The following is a 15,793-nucleotide window of genomic DNA, read 5'->3' on the forward strand; positions in this document are numbered from 1 at the left end:
TGAAAAGCCCGCTCCAGACTATGCGCGTGAATCGCGGGAGAAGCCGCGAACGCAAGTGTGGCGTCGATGTTCGCAGACAGCGAAATCGACTCCACACTCGTTCGCGCCGCGATTCGCGCACGAGTGTGGAGGGGGCTTAACGTCAAAGTGCCAGTGCAAGTGTCAACTTGGGTGCGTTCACTGCGTTCCTAAATAATACGAATTGCAGAATTAAACTTGTCCAAAATTCGACTAGCTTAAAAGTCACAAAAAATGCCTCATGATCGAAAGTCACGCACATGTCACACGAGAAGGCCAAAATTCACGAAAAATGTGACTTTTGTGACCATCTGGCAACACTGCACTTCAGACACTTCATAGCTCAGATTGTGATTTGACTTTTGACATTTTCAAGTAGGAAACTGTTCAGAAACTATTTCTAATATGTCTTTCTAATACAATATATTTTAAATCAGGTATAATTTTTCATTTATGTACAAAACTTGTTTATTATTTTGTAGAAAACATTAATTATAAATAAGTACCTGTATAAGTTTGTATGATCTTATACAAACGTTATATTTAGAACGCTACATTACAGCTTGTTAAGGCTCAAGTTCAAGTTCTTTATTGTATGTAAGAATCAGGTTACATTGCAGGTGGAATATACAATTACATATAGTGCGTCAAGCAAATCTTGTCAGTAGCAATGTAAAGCAAACTAAAGTAGGGCAACACTCAAAGAACAGTATTGCGCTAAGAAAAGCAGCAATGTACGTCGAACCAAAACGAATATGATTTTTTTTCCGCTGAGCGCGCCCTACGTACGTCAATTCAAATTGTCACTTGCGGTTTATTGAAAATTTTAGAAATTGTTATTTAATATGGACGGACAATTTAAAAGCCATGTTAGTCAAAATGATTAACAAATTTGAAGATATCAAATTACAATCAGAAGCGGACTATGCCATTAAACCATTCTGAGAGAACTCAAAATCACCAAACGACTTTCAACAATCTGCCAGAAGGGGGCTCTCAGATTCTTTGGGCACATAATGCGGTCGCCACACCACAGCCTCGAACGTGACATCATACTGGGGCAAGTTGAAGGCAAGCGCGCTAGAGGAAGAGCCCCTGCAAGATGGTCGGATTCCATAAAACAAGCATGTGGTTCCATGCAGAGGGCAGCCCACATAGCCCTTGTTCGCGATAAATGGAGGGACATAGTTATTGGTCACGATCCTCAGTCATGAGGGAACGACAAAGAAGAAGAGATGCCATGTATGAATAAAATCATTGCTTCTGCAGGTAGATGTCCTACTGGATTTTAATATTTTATTAGATTTCTCAGTTGGAATTCAATTTTAATCATAGCAAAATGGAAACTGTGGAATATTTGATACTTACTATATAATATGCCACTTGTTTATGTAAATTAGTGTACTTTTCTGGATCAATATCACATACCTACCTATGTAATATTTTTATTGGTATATATTGTACAATATACCTACATAATAAAAATAAAACAAATGATATTTGGGTGCTTATTTAATTTAAATGTAAGAGAAGATAAGGGTGACTTTAACTTACCTACACTATAATTCAGGGCATTCATTAAAAAAAATATACAGGGCGTCCCACGGCGATGCCACATGGAGGGAAAGTACCTTAAATATCATAGATAGCATATTTTGCTGAAAGAAGACTTCATTTTATTTTTAAAACTTAGTAAAGTTGCATTCATACTTTTTTAATTTTTTTTGAAAAAAAATGTATGGAAAAAAATTATCGCGTCATTGGAGGAAAAGTACCTTAATTATTGTAAATGAACATCTTACTGAAAGAAGACATTATTTCGATTTAAAAAAACAAGTTGAATTGCATTTTAAATAATTTCATGGTTAAACCGGGAATCGAACCCGCTACACGAGAAAAAAAAATATCTTGTAGCTTTGTCATAATTCTCACATTGAAGCCTTTCGATCGGTATGACAAAGCTACAAGATATTTTTTTTTCTCGTGTAGCGGGTTCGATTCCCGGTTTAACCATGAAATTATTTAAAATGCAATTCAACTTGTTTTTTTACACTCTGCTAACCAGCAGTACTTTTAGACTCGCGGTATCCCTGCGCTTAGGGGCGGCATGCGTGGCCCCACACCGTTGCCACTGCGGCACTGACGTGTCGAAGTTTGGAACCCACGGCCTTTCTTGCACCAAGAGCGCCGGCCGCACGGCACGCCACGCCAGTCTTAATGACATACTGCGCCGGGCCCTCGTCACCGCCGGAGCGCCGTCGGTTCTAGAACCGACGGGTCTAGCGCGTGACGATGGGAAGAGGCCAGATGGCATGACACTGGTTCCCTGGAAGCTGGGTCGACCCCTCGTCTGGGACGCCACGTGCGTGGACACGCTCGCATCGTCCCATCTTCCAGGGACCTCTTCCAGGGCTGGCGCCGCTGCCGATGCGGCCGAGAATCTCAAACGGCGCAAATATGCAGCCCTAGACACCGGCTGCATGTTTGAGCCGTTCGGGGTGGAGACGCTTGGGCCGTGGGGTCAAGGCGCGCACAGCGTATATAAGGAGCTGGCCAAGCGCCTTATAGACGCAACGGGTGACCGGAAGGCTGGAGTTTACCTCGCCCAACGCATCGGCGTTGCCGTACAGCGTGGTAACGCCGCCAGCCTTCTGGGCACCCTACCGGTGGGCACGGACCTGGGGCCAATATTTTATTTGTAGGTTTTTTTTTTACTTTTTATGTACTTTTAGTTAATTAGTTTAATTCTTTTTTCTTTGTCTATATTATTTTGCTTATATTAAGTTTAGTTTTTAATTAGTTTTATGTTTAGATTATGTAGTGTATTTTTTAATTATAAATAAAATAGACACTAAGTCCTACATTTTGAGTACTGTTTTTTTCGTTTATTTATACAGACTGTATGTAGTAATATTTTTAGTTTATGGAAAAAGATGGATGAAGTAAAGGTGAAGTGGGCATTTTATTTGTATAGATACATATGATTACAATGTTATATTGTGGAAGTATAGTGGCACAGCATTCAAAAGTGTGTACAAGGGAAATCGACTCAATATCTGGCATAGGAGTAAAACTTATATTGTTACGAACGAGTATTGCAACACCTCCTCTTTTCGAATGTTTGCGGGAAAAACTAGCCGCTATTTGAAAATGTTTTAATTTTAAATTACACTCCGATCCCCGAAGAAAGTTTGTCTCGCTTAAGCATACGATGTCCACGTTAGTACCATTTTTTTCAAGGTCATCTATGGCAATCATCAGTAACTCTTGTTTATTTAAGGCGCCGGAGATATTTTGGTGAAGAACTCCAATACTAGTTTCAGGGCAGGTATATGTGTGTGCGTTAAGGTGAAGTAGGCTCTCAATGTTATTACCACGATTTTCGACGAAAGAGCTGGTTCTGCGACGGAGGTGATGAATCATTTTTATCTTCAACTGTTCCATTTTCAGTTCTCTGGGCGGCGGTATCAACGTTGGACGTACACTGGCGCCTTAAGTACGTATGTTCAGAATCTATGAAGTGGTGTTTCAGCTGTTGTATCTGGTATGATTCATTATAGAGTGAACAAGATATTTGGTGGCGAATTATTGTTGCTAGCTGCCTCGAAAATGTAGTCATATGGCTGTTAAAGGTAGGTTTATATACATTAGTTAATAGTGAACAATGTTCAAATTGGTTTGCAATGAATGTGAGCATATTATTCAGTGGGCGTTCAGCCAAGTAGCGGTTGTAAGGTACTCGTGATATTATTATGTTCGAGTCATTCAGTTGTTGAATTAAATCCTCTCTCCAGTACACAGTTGGTCTGTGCAGTGGTACTGACTTCAATATTAGGTACTATCATTAGGTATGCGTTATAATTTATTCGGATGAATTCGTGAAGTGACTAATTATGGTTGTATAATTGCACATTTTTACTAATATTTTATTTTTATCATATTGTGATCTAATGTTAATACTCAATCATTTTACAACACTGTAATCTGTTGGGAATCATTATAATATTTATAATTATTATCTTTGACATGTAAACCGGTTTTATCAAATAAATGACTATGACTATGGTCCATGCCAAGCCATGCTTTGCAAATACGCAACAGTAGGCCTATATCACGTAGTGTTTACACAATGGCGCATCAAAAAAAAAACTAAAATAAAAATCAAAATTGCAAGCTCTGATTGATATAAATCTATAATAAACTGATAAGTGTGATATTTCATAAGATTTCAAGAATAAATTATAATTATTTTGTGTGAGTTATGTAAAACTTATGGCATTCAGTGGGTAGTGATTAGAAATGTGATTTGTGTTTATCCGAATATTTGTTAATTAATCTGTCGGTAGTCGCGAAAATGACCCTTCTTTCCTACCCGCCAATTCAAATGATGAAATAGTATAAATTTATTGTTTACGCAAAATTAGAGCTATATCTACTATTTTAGGATTTCTTTCCAGTTTACAGTTATTATTAAATGTTTCTCTTATTTAAGTTATATTTACAATTCTTGTACAGCACAAGTCACAAGTCTACCCACAGATGATTTTTTATTATGTATAAATTCCAGGAAGTTCTGTTATTGGCTATTCTATAAGTTCTCATGTTTTTTGTGTATTATTTAATGTAAACGCTCTTGAACTTCTCAATAAAATAAAATAAAATGAAAAATAAAAAAGTGGGTTACACTGAGACAAAAAACTAACAAAAACACTTAGAATTACAAAAATAATACTTAATCCGGGGACAAGGAGAGTCAACTAATAGGAACAAATTGACTTTTGCAATTTCCATCTAGTAGGAAATACAACTTCTATATTTGTAATTTGAAGTATGCTAGAGTAATTTCTGAAATTTGGTTTTGTTATTCCGAGAGGTGCTTTAGCAATATCGGAGGTGATGACGTCATGGGTGAAAACTAACCGTTTTGTAATTCTAAGCGTGCTTTAGCAATATCGGAGACGATGACGTCATAGGTTTTACTAAACTGTACTGCGATTCCAAGCTAGCTGTTGTTATTCTAGAGATAATGACGTTACAGGCAAAAACTAAACTATTTGCAATTCCACCGCCCCTACGCGAGAGCATGTCGCGCGCGTGGTAGCTACCCGTCTCTATTTCTGTCTGTATGAATAAAAAGGATTTGGTAGTATATCTCTGTACTAAAGAGGCACTATAAAAGCCTGTCGAGATATTCTACCCATTCCTTTCTTATTTTATTTATTTATTTATAGTCAGAAAGAGACTAGTAGTTATTACGCGCGCAACATGCTCTCGCGGCGCACCTGTGCTAGGGAGGTTGGAATTGCAAACAGTTTAGATTTACCTATGATGTCATTATCACTAGAATAACAACAGCTAGCTCGAAGTAGCAGAACAATATATTCCTGTAGACCCCAACTACACAGTAGGTCGCGGGTTAATATGTCCATGGCCCACAATATATCCTAAATTTATTATTTAACTTAAATATGTTTTAAACAAAGAAGACACGAGACACGCCCGCCCGACATCCGACACAATACTAACTCTAACCAAATGAACGTAGCAAGTAGTAAATTTTACTAAAATCACTAACATTCGTTTCGCTGTGTTGGTATTACAAAACTCGTTTAGTGATTGGTACAACAATGAACATAAACACAACAAGTCTATCTACTAAATACCAGTAAACTTTGTAATGTCGCTATAGTAACAACTGAATTGTTATTTTAAATGGGGTAATGTTATTCCCGCGAACTCGTTTTTAGGGTTCCGTACCCAAAGGGTAAAACGGGACCCTATTACTAAGACTTCGCTGTCCGTCCGTCCGTCCGTCCGTCCGTCCGTCCGTCCGTCCGTCCGTCCGTCCGTCTGTCACCAGGCTGTATCTCACGAACCGTGATAGCTAGACAGTTGAAATTTTCACAGATTATGTATTTCTGTTGCCGCTATAACAACAAATACTAAAAACAGAATAAAATAAAGATTTAAATGGGGCTCCCATACAACAAACGTGATTTTTGACCAAAGTTTTTTATTTTTATTAAAGTTACAAGACTAAGTTACTCATAATTCAGAATAGATATAAAGTCTTAGTCTTTCTATAATATTCACCATTACTATGAAAATCACTAAAAAACTACGCGTTTGCTTACTTGAGGTGTTGCGCGTTAGTATGGAGCATTCAAATAATGCGCCCCCGATGAGTTAATTTACGGTTTTCGAATTATTTACTTTGTGTTTGTTTACTAGTGCTATACTTATTCGACAGTCAAAAGAGAAGGCTTTATTTGTGTGTACTTAAATTTAAAAAAAGTCAATTAGCTTTCTTATAAAACGCCTTTTTGTTCATACCGCGGTAATCACTGCCGATTTTAATGGGCTCGTTAATAGGGGTACTTACCTTATATGGTTGGATTTGAGGTTGAACAAAAGATATTAAAATTTTACAGAAACGGTTTTTTTTTCATCTCTCTAGCTCTAAAAATAAAGATTTTAGACCCGTGTCAAATTTTTATTTTTCATTTTTTGATTTTTTTTTGTCCAAATCGGTCCCAAAAAAGGTCTATGTATACGGAAATGCATTAATCGTTTAGTACTCTGTACTAATGACAGCTCAAAACTGAAGTCCATTTTGCTTTATCTCTTACCGTTTTCGAGATATATCGTTCTGAAGGTACGAATTTACGAAAAAACTTTGCTATTAACTCCATCAGGCGCTGATGACTTTTTGTATGGATATATTGAAATCCGACTCGCACTTGACCGTTTTACATAGATTAATTTTTTTTTTGTAATTTCGGGTTAGTAAGTTCGGGTCATGATTTATATGGTAATCATCATCATCATGATCATCATCATCATCATCATCATCATCATCATCATCATTTTCGCTTTCAGTCGCCCACTGCTGAGTATAGGCCTCTCTTCGTGTACGCCACTTATATACATGCATTTATGTGTATGGTAATATTTAGTAAGTGACATGGCATAATGTATATTGACATAATCTGTCAAACTGTCAAATTTGTTCGTTATTGTCAAATTTAGTGTAGAGTATTATATTTTGTCATTGTTTAGTACTAAATGTCAATGTTGGGTAATTTTTTGTAGACTGCATTTCTCATCTTAAGGGCCGGCAACGCACTTGCAGCCCCAGTGATCGCTGTGCGTATGTATTTTTGGGCGAGTTTTTGGGTTTCGTATGGGAATATTTGGTACAAAGGGACATGTTACAGTGTCCCAGTGTATATTGACATGATCTGTCAAACTGTCAAATTTGACAGTTTTTGTCAAATTTAGTGTAAGATCATATTTTGTCATGGTTAAGTACAAAATAAAATTACTTAAATATTATTATTGAATAGAATAGAATAGAATAGGTAATTATATGGTAATCATCATCATCATCATTTTCGCTTTCAGTCGCCCACTGCTGACCTATAGGCCTCTCTTCGTGTACGCTACTTATATACATGCATTTATGTGTATGGTAATATTTAGTACAAAGTGACATGGCATAATGTATATTGACATAATCTGTCAAACTGTCAAATTTGTTCGTTTTTGTCAAATTTAGTGTAAAGTATTATATTTTGTCATAGTTTAGTACTAAATGTCAATGTTGGGTAATTTTTTGTAGACTGCATTTCTCATCTTAAGGGCCGGCAACGCACTTGCAGCCCCAGTGATCGCTGTGCTTATATATTTTTGGGCGACTTTTTGGGTTTCGTATGGGAATATTTGGTACAAAGTGACATGTTATAGTGTCCCAGTGTATATTGACATGATCTGTCAAACTGTCAAATTTGACAGTTTTTTTTGTCAAATTTAGTGTAAGATCATATTTTGTCATGGTTAAGTACAAAATAAAATTACTTAAGTATTATTGTTGACAGATACTGTCAAATGGGATGTTGTTTGACAGAATCTGTAAGAATCTTGAAAGTTGAAAGTTTTTTAATAAATATGGATCTTGCTTACGCAGCGTCTTATGTAGGCGAACATCGCGCGATCCCGAAGAGGACGCGGCGCGAGGCGGCTCAATCAATCCTTTGATGCCCATAGAAGTGTCCTATGTAAGCGATCTCGTTGTGACCGCGGTGCGGCGCGATTTGATGAATGCTGATGGTCCTCGTTATTATGCTCAAGGCATTAGTCTTAAATAGTAGGTACTTAAGATAAGGTGTTGTATAGTAATCAAAGTGAATGAGGTTCAGTCGGCACGCGTTGATGTCTTTTTAAATTTTCTTTGTTTCATAGGAGTTTCTTTAGGAAATTTTGTTTTTAGGGTTCCGTACCCAAAGGGTAAAACGGGATCCTATTACTAAGACTCCGCTGTCCGTCCGTCCGTCCGTCCGTCCGTCCGTCCGTCACCAGGCTGTATCTCACGAACCGTGATAGCTAGACAGCTGATATTTTCACAGTTGACGTATTTCTGTTGCCGCTATAACAACAAATACTAAAAACATAATAAAATAAAGATTTAAGTGGGGCTCCCATACAACAAACGTCATTTTTGACCGAAGTTAAGCAACGTCGGGTGGGGTCAGTACTTGGATGGGTGACCGTTTTTTTAGATAATGGTACGGAACCCTTCGTGTGCGAGTCCGACTCGCACTTGGCCGGTTTTTAGATATTATAAAACTATGTGAGACATTTACTAAAATCATAACTTGAAATCACAGATGCTTTTTTCCAAAAATCGCAAACTTTACTAGTAAAAATCGGAGAATTTTAGTAGTAATAAAAATGGATTGTAACAAATACTGAACTTTGTTTAATGCTCCATTTACTAAAGTCTGTTTGCTGAAATTATATTTAGTATTACTGAGCTGTTTGTAGAAATAAATAAATTTTACAGAAATAGTGAAACTTCCATGATTACTACTAAAACTTCATTTTTTCCCCCAGTACAGAACTGTTTTTAATTCCTGGTGATGATTTTTCTCTCAGTGTAGGTTAGGTTAGAACTGCGTCCCCCAAGAAAACGAACTATTGCCAGAAAAGTGGGTTAGGTTAGGTTAGAACTGCGAAACCTAAGAAAACGAACTGTTGCCCGAAAAGTGGGTTAGGTTAGGTTAGAACTGCGACCCCCAAGAAAAAGAGCTGTTTCCATAAAAGTGGGTTAGGTTAGAACGGCAACCCCTAAAAACGAATTCCTTCCAGAGAAGCAGATTGTGTTAAATTAACGACTAACCCCCTTATTCATAAACGTTTACTAAAGTTGACAAGCCGATAATAATCGTTTGTCCCTTTCCATCATACTAATACGTCGGAAAGGGACAAACGATTATTATCGCCTTCTTAACTTTAGTAAACGTTTATGAATAAGGGGGTAAATAAATAAAATTCGCCTAAATGACTATTCTGTATATTCAATTTTGGTGAACCGTATTTATAAGAAGTGACTTTTTTACAGATTGATGATTCTGTGAAATGAAATTACATGAACAAATTGTTCTTGAAACAAAACTAATGTTTTAAATTTTTGGTGAAACGTCACTAATCCGAACTAAAATTATTTAAAGTATATATTCTATGTAAAGATTATTTTGCGATTTGAAATTACTTGAAAAATTTTCTGTGATACGAAAATCTGTAGAAAAATTTACGGCAAAATAAAGGTAAACCGTACGATTAACAATTTAACACCACCTTGCTGTAGCCATGTCGATAAAGTCATATCGATAAACTAAGTATCGACATTTCTTGCAATTTTAATTTTACTTCAAAGGTTTAACGATACCTAAAATTAACAAAAACGCTTTTATTCTTTATTGTGGTTATCAGATCACAATTTTATCGTCACGCACCAGCAGGGAACCAAGGGATCGTTCAGATATTTAATTAAAATACATAAATACCTACTAAAATATGTGTTCCGCAATAATTGAATTATTTTAATATATTTATTATTCATTAGCATTTCAATTATGTTTATGTTTAACTAAAATATTGAAGCTTCAATTAATAGATATTTCGTTCCGCTGTGTAGCGTTTATCGATATACAGGGTGAAATTTAAATCACTGGCCATATTCATCCCCGGCACTAGGTTACACTTAAGGAATCTATTTAGCGAAAAAAAGAGTACATTTTTTTTTAATTTTCATTTTTCAATTTTTAAATATTTTCCACGAGTCGTGGTCACCCTATTACCACAAATGTAAACAAACCTAATAGTAGGTTTTAACAACAACATCAGCAAAACCTTATCTGACCTTCAATAAACCTTATAATCGTTGCAATAGGGTCCACCTAGTTAGTGTTGGCGATGGTAGGCAGGTTTATCAATTTCGAGGGTAGTCTAAACTAAACCATTCCGCGCTAGCGGTAAACATAACGGTAAGCATAAATGATTAGTCACTCGTCACTCGCCAACCTTAAAATAATAATCACGCGCGTACTAAGGTTAAAAAAAATGTTTTCGAACCGGGAATATTACGAAGTGGTACGGTGTTATTTATTAAGTGGTGAGTGTTTACGTGGTGCACAAAGATTATACGAAATGGAATCAGTTCCACGCCTTCGCAGACAAGGATTGAATCCAAGAGTACCATCTCGTGGGACTTTCGTTAGTTGCGTAAGTTGATTCAATTTTTTAAATACGCCTGAATGCAAAGATGCTGACCTAGTTTTTACTCATTGTTTTTAAGCCACGGACGTTTTGTTAATAATCATTAGTCAGAATGTCAGAAATAACATTTTAGATTAAAAATGGGTTGCCTTTGTATTTTGACGGTTCTAAGCCCGTTAAAGTATGAAGGAAAAATTAGCAACTTATGTACGTAAGCGTCTTCTTATCTCGCTGCAATAGGGTTCATAATTGGTGACGCGATTGCAAACAGCGGGAGAGGCGGGGTGTCAATGACCTTAACTGATAAGAGAGAAGCGGGTGTGGGTAGTTGTCAGTTCACCATAATGAGTTATGATGATGAGTTATTTCGAAAAAAAAGTACTGAGCGGTATTAAAAGAAAAAACACGTGTTTAATATTTTTTCGAGTTCTTTCGGGTGTTTCAATTTGGCCAGTGAATTAAATTTCACCCTGTATAACATGATTGAAATCGACGTTTCACATCCCTAAAAGAGCACACATACACGTTTTTATGCACACAATCACATACACAGCCTGGATGCACCAAAAAAGGTAACACTTTGATTTGAAGTTCATCTTGTCAACAGTATGGTTGTCCTTTTTTGACAAATGGCATTTTTAAAAGAGCTAGGAGAGAGAAGTGATACTAGTTGCTCGCCGTCAAAGTGAACAGATAACGTTGGGGCCTTGATATAGTTTAATGCAATGAGAATATTAACTCCTTATAGTGAAAAAACCTCACCGTTTGTGTGAAATTGAGCGTTATGTCAATGCTAATAAAGATGTTGACGACGGCAAGGCTTTTAGTAATAATATATATTGATTGACGGAAATGAATAATATCATGTCTTTTAATTATGTATTTCTAACTCCCGTTTATTTTTTATTCAATATTATATATTTTTCAGTGACAAAATGCGTATATAATTACTGTAATAGCAGACTATGGTACAGAACCATATACGTGATGGGTTTTCTCTGGGCCCAAAATCCATGATCTCCTTTAGATTTTCTTGTTTCGCGGTAGACCCCCAGATTGTGACAGATAGTGGTAGTGGCGCTACCTACGCAGAGTTTTGCGTAATATTCCCTATTATTTAATGTGTCTGTTTTAATTATTAAATGTTTTCAGATGCAGATTTTATTATTCAAGAATATAATATACACCGTGAAATTTTAGTGGTTGTTTTCCCGCGGCAGGGCGATTTGCTATCGGTAGTACTTTCGAATTATGATAGACAAACTTATAAATAAACTGTTTTCCAAAAAAAAAAAATACAAAAAAATAATCTAAACTCGAACAAGCGAAAAACAATAGTAACACACTAAAACTGCAAGTCGACGACAGTTCCCGATATTGTAAACAGATAAACAAATAAACAAGCACATATTACTTTTTTAAACTGTGTAACAGGCTAGAGTGCTTTACTGTTTGACAACTGAAAATAAAATTTACTTAGACTGTTCCTTCACGATTAACAGTTGAAATAAAACCTTTTTATTAGTTTGATGATTGCCATTACGTTGTGTCAACTTTGGTAAATCGAATAATTACATCCTCTTCGCTTATTAAACTAATGTGATAACAGATCCTGTCAATGTCATCACTGCTATTTCTAGTAAAATGGATCGACATTACGAATATTCTAATTTAGAGTACGTCGCGATGGTGCGGCTGTACGCTAGGGCTAACTACGACTCCCACGCCGCCCGGCGACTTTACGCGGAACCGGACCATTTACAGTCGCTGCGTCTTCGGGGGATTTTAAACCCCCAAGTTCCACACGGACGAACAATTGTCGCCGCAACACAGCGGCTGCTTAACCACGGGCAGTTTCAAACGCCAGCACATGCACAAGGCAGAGGTGATTGTGTATTGAACGTGGCGGATTGCAGTTCGAACAATTATTGCGGTATCGGGAAGTTTAAGTGTTTGTTTAAGTTTTTGATCATTAAAAGCTTGATCTTAACTTGTTATGTTTACTTTTAAGGATCTGCAAACTAACTGCACGTAAAATGTGTGAAGGTAAAATAAATGGAACTACTTTTTAGGTTATTTTGTTTCATTCACTCAAAAGAATTAGGTAGGTACTACTGCAGTGCTACTACTGGTGTTAGGTCACTTTCGAGTTTCGTTCGTCACATTTATAAATCTGGCATTTCTTAACATTATTTAAAAAAAAGATTACACATCGACTGTACATCGATAGCAGAATCATTTCGTTGCGGGAAAACAACCACTAAAATTTCACGGTGTATAGTGTCTGGCTAGCCAAAAATTGTTGACAGATATTTCGTTGTTGTATCACCAATTGTCTATGACTTAAAAAAAAGCTAAAAGGCAGTTGTAAATTTATGTCATTCATTCAAATTGTTATCGGTTTATAAGGGATATATTTTAAATAATATTAATAATGTCTATACGGAGTGAGGTTAGCAAACTATAGTGCACTGGCTCCTCTGCACCGCGAGTTGTGTTCATGACGATACTATTAGCGCCATCTGTTAGCGTTTTGGGTAATGGCGTAACAACATTCAATAAACATTATAAACACACAAAAATGAATTCCGTAATATATTTAACACCTTCTAATAAATAGAAATATAAAAGAATTAATTAACATAATTGGCTACAAAAAATTTATACATTACGAATATCTATTATAAATTACTCATCATACACATTCCATCCGACACAAAAAGATAAGTGATGCATTCATCGGTAGATGTCGTTTATAAGGTTGAAGGACAAAACACGCTATCAAGATTTTTCCAAGATAACCCTAGCAAATTTTCTGGTACAGGGGTTAGGTTAGGTTTTGAGTTAGGTTCATTCCTCTTGATCTAATTGATCCGGGGGTAAGGGAAGGGTTCTTGGACGGTGCACCCCGGGGGCAACGGTAAATAATCTCTTGATTTTCAAGTGATTCCTTACCGGTGCTGCCAATGTCCTGTCGTGGGGGGGTTGAGGGGGTTCCGCACAGGGTGTGTGTTAGGTTAGGTTAGGTTAGGTTAGGTTAGGTTAGGTTAGGTTAGGTTAGGTTAGGTTAGGTTCTTGGGAGGGCCCAAGGCTTCATGCCGCCGTTTGTACACGGGAGTCGTTCGCTCCATGGCGTTATATGGCGCACCCGTCTGGGCTGACGCCATTGGAAGGCAAAACGCTACCCAGCTGAGAAAAGCGCAAAGAGCAATGGCGCTGCGGGTAATCCGGGGATACCGTACCATATCTACGGATGCTGCGTGTGCTTTAGCGGGATCCTTGCCCTGGGACCTCGATGCAAGAGCCCTCGCAGCTGTTTACCGCTGGCGCGAGGATATGCATGAGAGGGATGAGGCACCAGCACCAAGAGAAATTGATGGACGGCGCGAAGCAATTCGGCTGGAAATGGTGGACATTTGGGAGGAGAGACTGGCGCATCCGATTGCTGGTCACCTAACTATAGAGGCAATACGTCCGGTCCTAAAACAATGGCTTGACCGGGACCATGGCCCTATAACATTCCGAGTGACGCAGGTCCTCTCAGGACACGGATGTTTTGGACGATATCTGTGCAACAGATTGGGCCGAGAACCGACGCCGATATGCCACGGGTGCGGTGCTGCCGAAGACACGGCACAACATACGCTGGCTGTATGCCCAGCTTGGACAGAACAGCGGGCCACACTCGTGGCTGTAGTAGGGCGCGACCTCTCCCTGCCTGCCGTGGTGAAAACTATGGCAGACAGCGAGAGATCATGGAAAGCGGTGGTCTCTTTCTGCGAAGATGTAATATCTAGGAAAGAGACCGCGGAAAGAGAAAGGGAAGAAGACCCAGCCTCCCAACCGATGCGCCGCAAGCGCGTAGGACGGAGGCGTTTGGCGTACGACCGTCGACTTCCCCCTTAAGGGTATCCGTGGGCGGCAGGCTCGGGGACGCCTGTCGCCTACACGAGGGTCCCTGGGATGGCCAGTACGCCGACTTAATGGCGCACTTTTAAAGTGACAGAGGAATACTTCCTCCGAAGTCGAGTCCAAAGATCGGACAGCCGCTGGCGGGGTTTCGGAAGCATGGTCTCGGTCGTTTCCCGTGCCCCGCCTTATAGCTTTGAGGCGGCAAACAGAGGGGTTTTAGTGGGTAAACCTGGGGTCTCATTAGCCCACAACAGGGAGTCCCACATAACCATCCCGGCCCGTCCCCGCGCCGGGTGGTATGCGTAACGCATTTCCCCTCTTAAAAAAAAAAAAAAAAGGTTAGGTTAGGTTAGGTTAGGTTAGGTTAGGTTAGGTTTTTTTTTTTTTTTTGCGGTGAGGGAGGAAATACTCATGTATACCGCCGGCCCGTACCGACGGTTATGTCCGACTCAGCTGGGTATGGTGCCCAGCCGCCTACGGACTAAAACCTCCCCCACTTCATGTTGAGTGTAATGTGTTTTTATTAGATGTGTGTAGGGAATGCAATCCCGCATGAGGAACTCAATCCCGGTATTCCGCGGGATTGCCATTTTAAGTCCCGCGGGATCCCGGTATTTGCGGGATCCCGCAAATTAGTATACAATTTTACGAATTAGTACTAAATTTGAAGGTTGAAAACAAAAAGTAAACTAAAATTAGAAATAGTACATTTTGTATTAAAAGAATACGGTATAATGACAGTAATCAAAAATTTAAGAACGTGTGTAAAGGCTTAATTAACGCGATTTCGTAAGTCCTGTACCACTCGTGGCACATACAATGTTTTTCATCACACCTGTGAGGAAAAAAGAGGGAAAACAATAAAAAAAATGCCTAATTTCGGACGTACCTACATAACAAAATTCCCTGGGTACAAATTTAAGATTTAACGTACCGCGTCGCCTACGTAAAATAACACCTTTTACGAGCAAGTGTGATGAAATAAATAGACAAATTCGGGCAAAATGCTCTTCCTTGTCATTACCCCTTTCCACCATAGATGCATTTAGGCTCCGTGAAGAATTTTCGCCAGTAGGCACGTGCCCGAGCCTGTGTTCCTTGTAGTAACACGTAAGAACCACGTCGCTCTTCGATCCCGCAAATCCCGCGGGATCCCGCTTAATTTACGAGCGGGATTAATCCCGCAAATTGCATGCGGGATCCCGGTATTTCGGGATCCTGGTATCCCGGTATTGCATTCCCTAGATGTGTGTTGAGTGTAACTGGCGTGTTTGTTTGATTTTAATTTAGGGATAACTGGCCCTCG

The sequence above is a fragment of the Cydia fagiglandana genome, chromosome 4 (genome assembly GCF_963556715.1).
Source record: "Cydia fagiglandana chromosome 4, ilCydFagi1.1, whole genome shotgun sequence".
NCBI lineage: Eukaryota > Metazoa > Arthropoda > Insecta > Lepidoptera > Tortricidae > Cydia > Cydia fagiglandana.